The sequence below is a fragment of the Adelges cooleyi genome, unplaced genomic scaffold, assembly GCF_023614345.1.
Source record: "Adelges cooleyi isolate 19-005CV unplaced genomic scaffold, UGA_ACOO_1.1 ACOO_flye_CR_arks_rails_tigmint_CR_PRNA_8, whole genome shotgun sequence".
Lineage (NCBI taxonomy): Eukaryota > Metazoa > Arthropoda > Insecta > Hemiptera > Adelgidae > Adelges > Adelges cooleyi.
In genome coordinates this window covers 3203298-3218707 of record NW_026096513.1, presented here as the reverse complement: position 1 = coordinate 3218707, position 15410 = coordinate 3203298, and the positions used below count along the sequence as shown (strand labels likewise).

Here is a 15410-nt window from a genome sequence, read left to right as displayed (position 1 = left end):
GTATTATAAATTTTAGATGAGCAATTCTTACGTTAGTTTGCTTAATACATATGATTAAATATTTTTCATACAGTTTTTCTTTAAATGGGATTTTAAATATATTTCCCTCATCTAATCCACTACAAGCTGATTTTGAAGGTTCAGCTATATTAATAACAGCAGTTGACAGTTGTTGTCTTATGTCTAGAAAGAATCAAGCACAATAATTAAATATTTTAATTTAATAATTTATTTTAATTTTGAAGTTTTGTAATAAACTCCATTTTGTTATTAATTTTATGTTTTGTGTTATCTCTCATATTAGAATATAGCACCTAATATTTAAAATTGTAAAAAATGTCATTGTCAATCAATTATACTTACCTACTATTAGTAATGCTCACAGAACCTTGAGGTGACTTTTCAAACGATAATGAAGAGAATGTTTCTACAGATGATGTTGGTTGCGTTGATAAAAAATCAAAAGTAGCTTTAGATTCTGTAGAATATAGGTCACACACTATCACACAGATAGTGAACAATATCCTATCTTCCACATGAGTTGTCTCAGGTAATGAGACTCCGCCACCAGCTTATGTCATACTAGCCTTACCCTCCGTTTTTTTTTTGTTTTTGATTTTAAATCCTGCCATGTCTTAAACACATTTAATATTATTATTTGATTAAACGGGGTTTTAAGATAAAGTTTTTTGTAAAAAAGTATTTATTATTAATTTCATAAATATTTGAGGTACTTTATAACTCTTTTTAAAAAATATATATTTGTTAGAAAATGAATTGCATTATAGTTTGTATGTATCCCTAGGAACCAAGGGATATAAGGGATCATTTTTTGAAAAAATTTAACCATAGTTATGTGTAAAGCCTCCAACAGATTATAAAACAAATGTCTTTTATCCTTTGGTTCTTAGTGTCCTCAATTAATGTTTATTGAAGTTAAATATACATATATTAATTACAAAATGTAAAAACATTTTTTGTTTTGAACACAGAACTTAAATAGTTATTATAATAAAAGTAAAACTAAATATTACAGAAGTTATATTAAAAGAACTGTAGCCATTCAAGTTTGCCTATGCTTACAATTAAACATTTAAAATTAATATTATCAATTCATAATCAAAAAAAAGAATAATAATTATTTTAAATCCATTAATACTGTCAGTATAATTTATAAATCTTATAAAAATGACTTGTCCATTTTAAATAAAAAAAGTTAAAGCTGTAGTTAAATAATAAAAAAATTAATTTGAATTATGTTTTTAAAAATCATAGCTTGTTGAATTTGAATATTATATATAACTATAATTTTAAAAAGTCAAGGTAGTTTTGAGGGTGATTAAAGAATGATCTTAATCCTGGTGAAGTTAACCTTAAAAAAGGAAGTAAATTTTCCTCGCATTAGTTCAGAATGACTCTTATGACTGTGAAATTTATAAGGGCATCCTTTTGCTAAACCGTTACATGGCATGTAATTAAGAGTAATGGAAAACGCAATTTCAAGAATACGATTTAAAAAAAACTAATAGAAAGTATTTTGTATACGAAATAGTAGTAGAAAATTTTCAAGAATAGACTTTGTATTATTTTATCATTACCTCTAATATAATAATGATAAACGTATACATGTCCTTATTATGTATTCTTTATTATTCGGCGATGAATTTATTTAAAAGTATACAATAGTACCTATAACAATTTAAATACAAAAAAAAATGGTTATAGAAATAAAATACAGTGTTATGTAATTTTAAATCATGCTTGTAGAGTCTTAACATACAAACATGATATGGAAAACATAAAAACAGATAATGCGTTAAGTAGAATATGTATGAGGTTTACTCTGTTGTACATTTTTATTTTAATTCTAATAAATTTACTTATTTTGTTTTACAGTTCGTTTATAAACGAAATTACTATGAAAATTACAAATAAATAAAACGTGCAGAATAATTATTACTCGTCGAGTAGTATGTATATTGTATAAACAGAGTTATAATTTACAAATTCTAACGTAAAAATTAAAAAAAAAAGTATTTAAACTATTTTATAAATAGCTTCATCTTTCTCCAAGTGCCTGAATTCTCAAAATATTTCTTATGAATTTAATCAAGGCTCTCTTCAGAAATTGTCCAATTGGTATCGAATAAAACAATAATATTAAATGGCTCATCCTACAATACGAATTAATTTCAAACTTATCGAATCATTAGAATTAAAGATAAAATATTTAGTAAGTACAGAGCAATCTAGTGTCGACTTTATTCTTCGTCTTGAAAATTAATATCGATTGGGTACATAAAAGAAAAAAAGGAATACACAACTGCCATCTATTGGCCAACTCACCGCTTTCTCTAATTATGGCTAGGTGTCGCTTATATTATGCTTACTAAAAATATTATACGTTTATTTTGAATAATATTTTTTTTTATTTCGAGGCATGTGATTACACAATAAATTAAGGTAGTCAAATTTTTTGATTTTAATGTGTTTTTTATACATAACCCATGGGTATTATTTAATGTGAAGGTGTTTGTAATTCTTAAAATTGTATTTATTAATAATAATAAAATATTAATATTAAAAACCACAATTTATTAAGTAAAAGTATTATTTTTAAACTAAATTTTTGAACTGGAGTGGAGCGATTCCTTTTAGGCATCGCCAATCGACTTGAGTTTTACTATCTTAAACAAATAGCTTAATGTTTCTATACAAGCAAGGTATAATGTAGTTTATACCGGGTGATTTTTTTATCATGAACCATTTAATATCTCACAGGGTTTAATGAGAAATTACATTTTTTTTTTCATATTGTTTTTATACAATATGATCTTAATTTTTCCCATTTTTTTTTTGTTTCTACCCCCCTCCCAACTTAGTTTTTTTGATAGCAACTTTTGAAAGTTAAATAGTAACGTGCATATTATATTTTATTAACTTTTTAAAAATTGAGAATAATGTACTAAAAATGTTGACTGGTCGATAACCAGTTTCGGATAACTATGTTTTTATTGTTTATTTGTAATGATGGTATGAATGCTATTTAATAATTATTTTTATGTTTTTTTTTTATTTGATACAAATTCGAATAATATTCAAAAAGGATTTCTAAGTAAACATAAAGTCGGACTCTTGGCTAAACCGTTAGAGCGCGTTGCAATTATTATAAGAGCAATGACCAATGTTAACGTAATGTGGTGAGCTTCTATGATATTTTTTATGCACCATAAGGCATAAGTATAAAATATTACTTTGAACTCAAAAGCATCTGTTTCATTTTGACTCGTCGTCTTTTCTATTGCTCATATTATGATGCTCTAAGTTCTAACATCGATATTGTCGTTATTGGTTTTTTTATTGACTAAAGTTTTTCCTAAAATTGTTTACTATCTACAGCATAATATGACATACGATTTTAACAAGTTGTTTTTTAACAAGATTTTAACAAAAAATCGTGAGCCCCGTGGTACTGAGCATAAATAAACCTAATTTAGGGGAGTTTTTTATTACAAATTTTTTTTTTGTCTCAAAACTTACTTAGGACTGTCTTTGGTTCTCATGGAAAAAATATTAAAAACATTTTTTTATCAAACAATATTTAATTGAATAATAACGCTATAAGAGCTATGTCAATTATATGGTTCATAAGTATTAGTAGTGATAATTATTTTTCACTACCATATAAGTTTTATCTTGCGCGATTTAGGTACAATAGTTTACACTTAGGTAATTTGGTAAGGTTTCATTTACTTATTGAGGTTTAAAAAAACTTTTTTTTTTAAATATTAGCTTGTCTGTGACCCTATTACTCTCTTATAAGTAATGAATTCCCAATATTAATTAAAACGTTTTTTAAAACTGATAAATATGAGTTCCAAAGACCTATTAAAAATTAAATGACTCAGGTCCAGTTGTATAGATATACTTAGATTATTAAAAAAGTTTCCTTGTTCATTAAAAAAGGAACACGGATAATCCGAAATAGATGTTTTAATACATAAACAGCAAACTCAATATTGTCTTTCTATTTTTTACAATGAAAAACTTTTCTATAACCCAACTACATTTTAATAAGCTCGTGGAAAAAACACATCAAACTTTTTAACGACATAAAAACACTATTGACGCTAGTGTCCGTAGTCATTTGGTATTAATAGGAGCGTGACTAAAATATTATCCAGTAATTTTTTTATTTTATTTTTAATTAAGTATATTTGTTTTGTATTAACATTCCTACCATTGCAGATAATATCTCTTATTTTGGAACCTAGAATCAAATCTTGTTACATTGACTGCACAATCTTCTAACATTCTTCAATGTAAGTTTCATCGAATCTAAAAGCCAATAAGTATAATAAGGATTTTCGTACTGCCATCCAAAGACGCAACGGAACGAAATAAGATATTGTATTCGATACATCTATATTTTTTTTGTTGTTCTACGAAGAAGTTATTTTTCTTGTGACAGCTTTCTTAAAACTAAAATGTCATTGAAATATTAAATTCGACTGTTGAAGCTATAGACTATCAATTACTTTATAGACACTTGTAATTGAAAATACGTTAACATGTTATACATTTTTAGTTCATGAAAATATTTTATGCCTGCAAATATGTATACATTTAGGTATTTTAACAAAATTATAAATTTTCATGTAGTAACAAATACAATCTATACACTTAATGAACGTGAAATATTTAATAATAGCTCTTAAACGTCAAAAAAATGTCTCACGATATATTAGAAAAATGGAAAAATATTTAAAAGATAATTTTATGAATATTTTTGAACGATTATAGGAATCTAGCACAGTCTAAATCCAATACATTAGTGTAAATCAATCACAATACAAAGCTGGAAGAGTGAGAAGTCGGTTGTCCACAGATTAGAAACGTTTGACAGTGATTTCATTGTTTGCAGTACTCCATCAGAACCAAAGTTCATCTGGATGCTACTGAGCTAATATCCTATGCGATTAATTTAAACAATGCTTGTCCATTTTATGGTGAGCTTTTGAAGGTGGTACACAGTTACCCCATTGTGCTTTAACCTTAAAAGTAGGAATAATAAAAATATACAAACTATTTACATACCGATACTAGAGCGAATGTCTTTCGAGATCCAATAGCTTTTCTGTTCTATATGTTGGGGATGTTTTTTTGCTAAGTTTAGCTGTTTATTTTATAATACCGTGATAAAATAATTATTGTTATCGTGACGTTAAACGAATGAACTGAGAGCTGATGTTCACATATGAGTGTGTTGACCGGACAACAAAATGCAACACAATCGCGTTAATTAGAGACCGTTTACAATAATTCATGTGCAAATCTATACTCGATGACAATAACCGGTGAACATTTAGATTACCCTTTTCGATATTTACCTGAAGCGGTTTGTGTTTGCCGTTACCGTGACCGTAAATTCCTGTGGGACAGCGCTATTGAATTTACATAATACCCGGTGGCAAAAAGCATTTCCCAATGATTTGGTTCAGACGTATTATTATGCCATATATATATAAATATATGTATAGTAAAGACGAATCATGGCTTAGATAGATAAGGGGAAAAAAGTTGGCGATTTTTTCTCACTACATATATACCAATTCATATATTTTATAAGGTGGTTTTACGTGGAAAACGTTTTATTGAGATGACGACTTTTACGATTAGATGCACTTTTTATAGGCGTTTTTCGTTGTCTCGAAATGGTTTATTGTTCAAACAGGCACATTATCGCCAATGAATTGTTTTCAAAATATAAAAATGATATATTGTTGTTCTAAAAGATTTCATGCTGAAATGTGTTCCAACGAATAATCGAATTAAATACTATATTAAATGCTATATTAACAAAACCAATCATTACTATACACAGTAACTTAATTATTGCCAATATATAAAATTGTATAAAAAGATCTCAAGTTTGTAAACAAAGTTTTCGGAAAAAAATGTTACAATTTAGAAAGAAAAAAACAAATTTTTGTGCTACTTTTATAAACCTCAAATAGTTAGTATGAACATTTCGCAGTCAATTATTTAAAAAAAAAATTGTTTTGCAGAATTTGATTTTAAACTGGATTTTATCATAGAAAGTAACAAGGAAAGTACACATTATTTTACTTTTTTTACTAAATTTTCTTCTCTTCTACCGGCATACAATTACACTATCGATGAAATATTGACTAATAGATAAATTATCACAACACAATTATCACGACATAACTATATAACATAAACTATGATTAGACCAACCAATTTTGGATTCAATTTTTATTAGCAGTACAAAAAAGCACTGTATAGGTTTCGTTTAACAATAGCGAGAAAAAAATATCAGAAGAGTTCATGTTAATAGAGTAGCAGTATCGACGTGACCAAATCACAATAAAGAAAATATAGTATCTGCGAGCCGAGTAAAAGCGGCAAAGATATTTTGATATTGGTGACAGATAGAAGTAATTTAACTGTGATAGTTAGTCAGTCACTTTTGAAAAGAAAAGAAGTTTAGAAAAAAATTCTAAAAAAAATGTCGTTTAACGAAGCAAAAACAAATACGTTGAATAAATAAAGAAGTAAATGTTCGATAAGAAACTAGAGTTGGACAAAAGTCACAAGTGAAAAGACACACTTCTACTATTTATCATTTACCATAATGTTTGTTCGAGCATAATATTCAAAAACACTGCTGGCATTTCCTAAATTTCGCTAAAACTAATACCAAGTAAAAAATGTGCACATTTCAAATGCCATACCTAGTTAGTTTTATGGCGCTTTAAAATTTGTTCCAACATAAACTTCTTTGGGTTATGGCAAGAATTATGTACACATAGCTATTTGCTATACTATCCTGTACTTCTCTTACTTTCCCTGTACTTCTCTTACTTTCTTCTTACAACATAACATTATAATCCCAATATTTTTTGGTAATATCCATTTATTCTACAATACTGCGTATACTGTTAAAAATGTATGTGTTCGATATGAAAAAGTCTGTTCATAATATAGTGGCTATTGAACAGCCCTAAAATTAAAAGAAAAATCGCACCTAAGATGTCTAGTAATATTATAAATTGGTCGTATTATTGGAGTGACCTGTGGTTCTATATTTCTAAAAATCGAAAACATAAATTGTTTAAAGTAAGTAACCTGGATACCGGACACGTGAGCTTAATGAATAAACAAAGGTTTTTTTTTACTAGTCAATTACTTTCAATAAGTTTATAAGTTTACAGTTAACTGTCTACGATGTCATCGCTGAATTTTTAACATCTATCTATAGTCAACACGTCTTTTACGCACGAATGGCAGTCAAAACCTCAGAAACCTTCATCCTGTTAGTTTTCTAGAATAAACTTCCATGAAAATCTCGAAAGCCTTTTTATTATAAAAAACTGATTTTGATTTTGTTAAACACTTTTACAGCAAGTCAGACTTGTTTTAATATTTTATTACAAATGGGCATAGAAGGAAAAATTAAAAAAAACAAGACTGTTAAAATATAAATGGAGTGTGAAATAATGTTCGCATAACGCGACACGCACGCAAATAGTCTAATTAAGATAGGTACCTATATGTTAAATACTAATTTGACAACGTTTGGGCATGTACTATATATGTAAAAAAAAATGTTTAAAAGGTCGAAACGAATACATCATCATTACTTTTTTATAATAATTTATACACTGTTCAATAATTAAATTGTACAATGCTTGACAGAGCACCAGGCGACTGACACAAAATACAACGATTTACATTATATATTATAGTAGTAGGCACTAAACATGTATTATTTTGTATGTTTGGACTTGGTATGAATTTTAAATATGAAAATGAATATAACGCAAAAAAAAAAGAACTCAATTATTGGCACCCGACTCGTATTATTTTTGTTAAGTCAAACGTTCTTAGTCATATGACTAGTTAATTTTTTTTTCTTACTTAAGTTCAAACAATGTTATATAGAGGAGAAGTTTATTATAATGCGTGGGTGCGCGTGAAAAAGGGGTTAAGTCAACCACTATGAACTTTTCAGGATATGGAAAATAAGGCTTAGAAGAATATGTAAGATCAGGTATTAGAATAAAATAAATATTTTTTGAATAGGATAATAAAACAACTTGTTTTGTACTTTCCTGTATAAATTAGAATTTATAAAAATGTATAACAAAAAATCTGTTATAAGTTTAAAAAAAAAATTGATTTAAATCTTATCGAGTTGAATTCATTCATTTTTTTTTTTTTAATAAAAGGGTTAAGTAATTTTAATAATAATAATATTATTTCGACATCATCTTCAACCGTAACTGGATACGTATTTTAATGATATTGATTAATGTGTTGTGATTACAACACTCTTGATATCATAATTTAATATGGAGGGAAAACAGACATAACCCTTTTATCACTAAACTAGTGGTTCAAAAAGATTTAAGTCAGTATAACAAAGTCTGTATAACTCTTGTTACACTATTAAATTGTAAATACAAAAAGATTTAAGGCGACTTATCACAAAATACACTAAAATGAGAAAAATAGTGACTTAACTCAACAAACACTTATTCTAATAAATTCATTGAATACTACACTTAGACTTAAACTATAAAGCACAAATCATAGAGTTTTTTTTTCTGAATTTTTCGGTGTATATAACTCATTCCGCGCAAAATATTGACTTAACCCCTTTTTCACGCGCACCCACGATTATGATTGAAACAAAGAACCCCAAGTTTCCAGGTATTATACTTGCATGTTTACAATCGTGTCATGTTTCAAGACTTCACACGAGGTACTTAAAATAAGGGATGAAAAGTAAACTTTGCGGTATATCATATTATGTTGTTTACAAGTCGGACGGTAAAATTCCGTGAAAACCACATTTTTAATCTTGTAAACCTTGAAAGATTTTTTACTAAATAGTTATAACAACACTACAACAAGGATACAAACGTTTTACCGCGTTATTCGAATCCGTACAAGATGATAGTTTAGCGTTTATTTTTATTTGACTACACTTATTGCATGGTTTTTATACATTACATAATATTTTCTCATCGCAACTTTTCGACTAAATATCAACAAACATTTTTTTGCATAATGAACGGAAATAAAAAGTTATTGGTTAAAAGTTTTTTTTTTTTTTACCATCGATCATTTCATTTACCAGCATCGGAGTAGTTTGTCATTTTTGACGTATGACCACGAACAACATTAAGATGAAGACGCTTGTTTATCATGCCTGTCGTCCGACCATGATAATCCTTATAGTTTAAAATACACAAAATTCTCATCCAAAAACAAATCGTTTGCCGTCCGATTAAACGTCTTTGACTATTGAAAATCGACTACCAACTTTGAAAAACCTCAATTGTCGTTTGAACGTTGTTCAAATGCAAAGCTAAAGTTTCTTTGTCAGCTGTGACCAATCTTTTGTTGACGTTTTAAGTGTTCGACACAACAATTATTACTTTACAAGAAAAAACAACATTTCTGAATAGCTTGTAATAATAAAACGATTGCATACCAGTGATTCAAACGATGACGTGAGGACAATCACAAAAAAAAAATAAAAATATACATGCTATTGTAAAACCATAATGACTTGCCAACTTCGAATAGAAGGCTAAACCAACATAATCAACAACATACAGTTGTACTAAAGTCCTGTAAACTTTTCAAAAGCAGTTTTAAAACTTTGTGATAACTTATTCACGAATTAAAATCATTAAGTAATTTATTAAATATTTAATGTTTTCATCCTTTGGACACACCAAGGTGTGTATTTTATTTTTTTTTTCTCAGAGAGGCACAACAGTATGAGCAATATTAACGGATTACAATGCAATTCTGCATAACATATTACCAACATCTTAAGCATCAGCAAAGTGCCAAACCTTTATGGAGTCTTGTATTATGTAATAATAATTACTTTTTTATCAATATTGAAGTGGTCAATTTGTATTCTAAAAGTACCAAGGAAATCACATCAACGAATACAAATTTTCCAAGTTATTGAACCGATATTAGACATTAGAGATAATATAATGTCAAATTGAATCTTAAGAGAAAATTTTTAATCGCCATTGTTTATCGAAGTGAAAATATTTTGTTGACCGTCGACTGACATTTTAAGCGTGACTGTGATTTTTATTTCAATGGTACTCACGTACTTCTATAATGAGTTAAAGCTATATTTTTTATTGTTTCCGACCACAGTGTTAGTTCATCCGTGTCTGTTCACTATTGTCCAAAACAGAGCTAAAATGTATTGGCTCACAGATTACAGTATAATATAATATGATATTACATTTATTTTGGTTTTAACCGGTTATTTTGGTAAAGTGAAAATAACTATATACAAAACTTACTATGAATTAAAAGCGTAAAACAATGTTTTCAATATTAGTACTCTCTTTCAAAAAATTGGTGAAATTATTTTATACAACAATAGAATAGCGTTGCTCCAACTCTACAGTCAGAAAAGCATATTTTTCCTGAATTTAAATACCTTATATATTAGATATATTAGGTATGTTTTTCACGTTTTTTTTTTTGGAAAATCTAACAGGCCTAAAAGGCGCTGATTTTTTGGTTATACTTTTTTTTTTAAGTATTTTTATAAATAAATTTAACCAATTTGAGATCAAAGCTATTTAAGCTAGTGCTTAAAAATTGTACTGTGTTAGGATACTCTTAGTACTTCTCTAATGTCGAAATTAATTATAAAAGATTTACTAGGTAAACTTTACAAAATATTTTTTAATTAATGATATTTTTGGAAAAAGTATTTTAAAGACATTATACACAATATAAAGAAAATATTTTAGCATAACAGCTTTAGCTACAAATGCTTTAATGAATAAGATGATGAGACCCTAAAGACATTAATTTTGTGCTTTTAATGCTAAACAATAATGAAATAGGAACCTAATTTTATTGTACTGATTTCTAAGAATTAATGCGATCCTACTTATAGTACTTACTGTAATCAGTCCCTTATATTTATAAATCTGTTCATATTTTTCAATCAGACAGACTTTTTTTTTACCACGATAAATAAATTGAATTAACTGATTTTAAGTAATGACTTGAAGTATTTTTTATCAATACTTGTATTTAAAACCAAATATTTGCCATACAAAAGTCGTATAACATACTATTACGTTCTATATTATATTATATAATGTAAAAACTTAACGTTAATTTTATTTTAAAACTAAAGGGAAAGATTAATTATCGCATTCAAATAAACCAACGATTTTATGTGAAATCTCTTCTTTTGTACTTAGACATTCTCTAATTATTATTTACAATTTCACAAATATCAATTAACAAACTTAAAAGGATCAGTAAACTTAAGAGCACCATAAAGCGAATATGTGGGATAAACTTAACCCTAAAACATACATTAACACACACGAGCTGAACAATTATTAATCACGTGTATACATTTCAACTACCATAGACAAATAACCATCGAATTGTAAATATAATAAAAGCATCTTCCACGAATTAATATAAGACATCTAATCGATTTTATATTCATCATTTCATTTTATACAGTCCGGGACCAAACCTACTGTTTCGTTATGTTTAGTAATGCTCTCAGTTGGACAAGTCGTCAGTTAAATTAATTACATGAGCTTAAATCTGTAATCCATAAATTGAAACTAAATCCATTAAATATAATTAAAAAGACAAAATCGATATGGTGAATTTTTAAATGGTCTAAGTACACTTAGGAAATGTATGTGTACTCCATAATAATAATTAAGTGTTGATAACTAAAATAGAATCTAGATATAAATTTAAAAAAAAAAACAATACGTTATTAGGATTATTAAGAAATCTTAAAGTGCTAAAACCGTTGTACAGAAGTGTTTTTAACTGTTCTTCCTAGATGTTTTTAAATCATCCGCATTTATCTTATACTATAAACTATCTATTCTCTCTGTAACATAATGCACGGCTACATTGGTACTGTAGCTTTACAGTATTATTAAAATCTCATAAAATTATTAATATATTGTAAAAATTTTAATAATATAATATCGCCATCACCAAACTTCTCAGCATTTAATGTGTATTTACATTTAACGTAATGCACACTTCAGTTTTACGATGAACATAATACAATATTATATTTTAAGTATAGGATGAGTGTCTGAGACCGTACTGTGTAGGCATACCACTCGCTGTCATCGATTCGACTTTCGGCTAGAGAAAAAAAACTACCATTCTTCTACCAAGTAGAGCAAAAGCTACACGAAAACAAACAAATTATCAAGTGTGCCGTAATCTTGCGAAACAGTTATATTATAACTTTTACCATAGATTTTCTGATAGTGGGCGTAAAATTTTAGTTTTAGTTTATAGTCATAGCACAATGTGTCCCAGAACTCTGTAGCATGTCAAATAATAAAATTTCTCTGATCATCCTAAATCAAGAATCGAACAGGATACAAATAACAACTCGTATAACTTGAATGTTACATTTATCTTTAACATATTCTTATAGCAAAACAACATAGTACTATTATTTACATACGATTTATATAGTAAGTCAAGTAGAACTGTTCGAGTTTTAATTTTATAATATTAACATATTATTTTTATAAATCGGCATAATATTCTCATATTATATCTGACAATATTTATAAACAGTAATATTTAACCTACCACTTAAATTATTAAATAAACATAAGTAGATTTTTAGTTTATAACTACATTATATTCTAAAACAAAATTCACATTGAAATATATGATACAATAGTTTTTAAGAACACGTCTTTTTTTTTTATTATCAAACTTGGCAGACGCAATGTTTGAATTGATTTACTTGTTCAGATAATGCCATCATATCACTACCAAATAGTCCCCTGCTTGACCGTGTTTTTACCTTAACATATTTGTATTGTAACAACGTTATATTATTATAATTTTTTTTTTTATGTAATTGAATATTTCAATAATCCACATTTGATAATACTTGATGGTATGACTGGTAACATAGCTCTAAACAGATTAGTAAAAAAAAAAAATTCTTACATTCGCCTGATTAACAATCAAATATCTTTAAATCTACACAATATTATTGATATAGAAAATATATTTTTAAACATTAAACAAAACTGAATCTATTCTATTATGGAAATTTATATTTGCTTTTATAAATGCATATATTTTTGAATTATTAAAAAAAACAGTAAAATATAGTAATTGATTCTGATAAGCAATGTAATCAATGATTTTGGGTTTATTAAAACAATATTTTACAAACATTGTGTTGTTTTCTTTGAAAATCTTATTTAATATGTACATTATTCCCCTGTATAACATATTTTTATTAAAATCTGTATAAATGTGATAACTGTCATAAATTATAAGAACAATTTACGAATCATTTAGTATAATATATCTGCCTAAGTTTGTTAATAACCATCAAACAATATAGCGCCGTGTTTAAATTAATTCAAAATCCAAAAAACACCGTCCTCATAAATTCTCATCTTCAGAATTCCTGAAACAGAACAACAATGCAAGTTTAATAAATCACTCAAGATAGATACAATTTTATTTTATTTTAATTAAAATATTATAGAACATTTTAATATCATACAACTGCTACTATTTAGTAATTTTATTTATTCATAAAATATTATTTTGGATAATAAGACAGAACACGATATAAAATATAACTAAGATATAAGAAAGGAAAATTTCTATGCTAGACTAAAAAAAAAATGGGGAAATAAATCTCTGCACAAAACTATTGTTTGACCTAAAATTGAATTATTTGGGCATATTCAAGATGTTGAACAACTAACGAGATAGTGGGAAAGAGGACAATGACCTTTTAAACTAATAACATTTTTATCTTATATTTTCTATTTTATAATCCAACTTAATTTCATATGAACTTCTACACTGTTCTGAGACAACTCTAGTAAAATAAATTGACTGTTAGTAGCTTAATTTGAAGTAAAGAAAGATAAGCGAACAATGTATAGGTTAAATATTATTATAGTGAGTGTAAATGACTAAATCAATTTTAAAAAGTGATTGTCTTTATTCAAATCTGTATCATTTTGGAATACTCCAGACTGAACAATTAAGTAAATAATAAATAAAATAATATAGTGCATAGAGTTTTACTGTATCGATCAAACGAAAAACAATACCTTTGGATATTTATTTTTCAACTGTTTGTTGAACAATCTTCAGCTAAGTACTTATGAAACTTTAGGAATTCGGTCAATAGCAAAAAGTAAAGTCTGAAACTGACTTAACCGAATTAAACAATTATTTCCAGAGCAAACGATTTAGTAGTTAAGTAATGAACAGTTCATTACGGTTGTATTGTGGTTTGTTCTGTGCCGTCCGATCCACCGGAAAACTGCGATTAACGCACCACTTGATAACTTAATATCTCAATAATTCAGAAAAATAAGATTGGGGACATTAGGAAAACAAGACAAACGATAGAATTAAAAAAAATAACTTTTTTATTATTGGAATGAGTTTAAAATATAAACAAGACGTAATTAAAAATCCGTAACTGCTTTGTCACAATAAATATGTTAATATAGCATTTCTAATGTACTTTTACACAATTCTTAAGAAAATATACTCAAAGTTGATGGAACTGTCATTGTTATAATGATTTAACGAACATTAACATTGTAATAAACAATACCGCATTTAACAGATTCTTGCAGTACTGTACCTATTACTCATCATAAATGTATGCTATTGTGTGTAAACATAACGTTAAGGGTTCGGACACTTTTTCTATGGATGATGAAAAAGAGACGGTTTGATTAAAATGTTAAAAACTATTCGATATTCATTCAAACTTTTAGCTCGTACAAAATATAGACCAACAGCTATACACCAGCAAATTGTAGGTAAAACCACAAGCTGTATACATGTTACTGCCGGCAGCCGGCTTACACATAAATCAAAAGCATTAACAATCAACGTATAGCGTGGCCATTGTTACATATTTTGTTTTACAATACATCATGACATGAATACAAATTTTCCAACAAAGTTTTTTGGGTTGGCTATTCCGAGAAAACTCGTTTTCGATTTGCTTCGACGACCTGTAAAGACTCTGGAGAGAAAGAACTATAGAAAACACATTTTTATTGAAAATCAAATCAATATATTATAAAAGACAATAAAAAAAAGAATTTACTAAGACATAATTTATTTTTATTGTCGATCGAGATCTGTGTAAAAATATTTTCTATCTTATGTGCAAACGAATATTGTAATATTTTTTGTAAGCGCAATGCTCACTTTTTGGTATTATTTTTAAAATCGGATTCCAATCAAATAACATTGGTCTCTTCGTCATTTAAAGATGTAGATGGCTTTTTGTTAACTCATAATTTTACAATACT

General features: G+C 27.2%; 2 protein-coding genes across 2 annotated transcripts in view; both read right to left on the bottom strand.

The window, feature by feature from the left end:
* The window catches only part of LOC126845729 (probable protein BRICK1), a 195687-nt gene extending 187234 nt beyond the window's left edge, over nt 1–8453 (bottom strand). Inside the window, exon 1 of the mRNA XM_050584584.1 lies at nt 8449–8453. The gene's annotated coding sequence lies outside the window, so the exon portion shown is untranslated. The remainder of the gene's footprint in view (nt 1–8448) is intronic.
* Nucleotides 8454–12692: 4239 nt separating this feature from the next.
* Nucleotides 12693–15410, bottom strand: part of LOC126845751 (hemicentin-1-like) — a 142940-nt gene continuing 140222 nt past the window's right edge. Inside the window, exon 9 of the mRNA XM_050584627.1 lies at nt 12693–13522. The gene's annotated coding sequence lies outside the window, so the exon portion shown is untranslated. The remainder of the gene's footprint in view (nt 13523–15410) is intronic.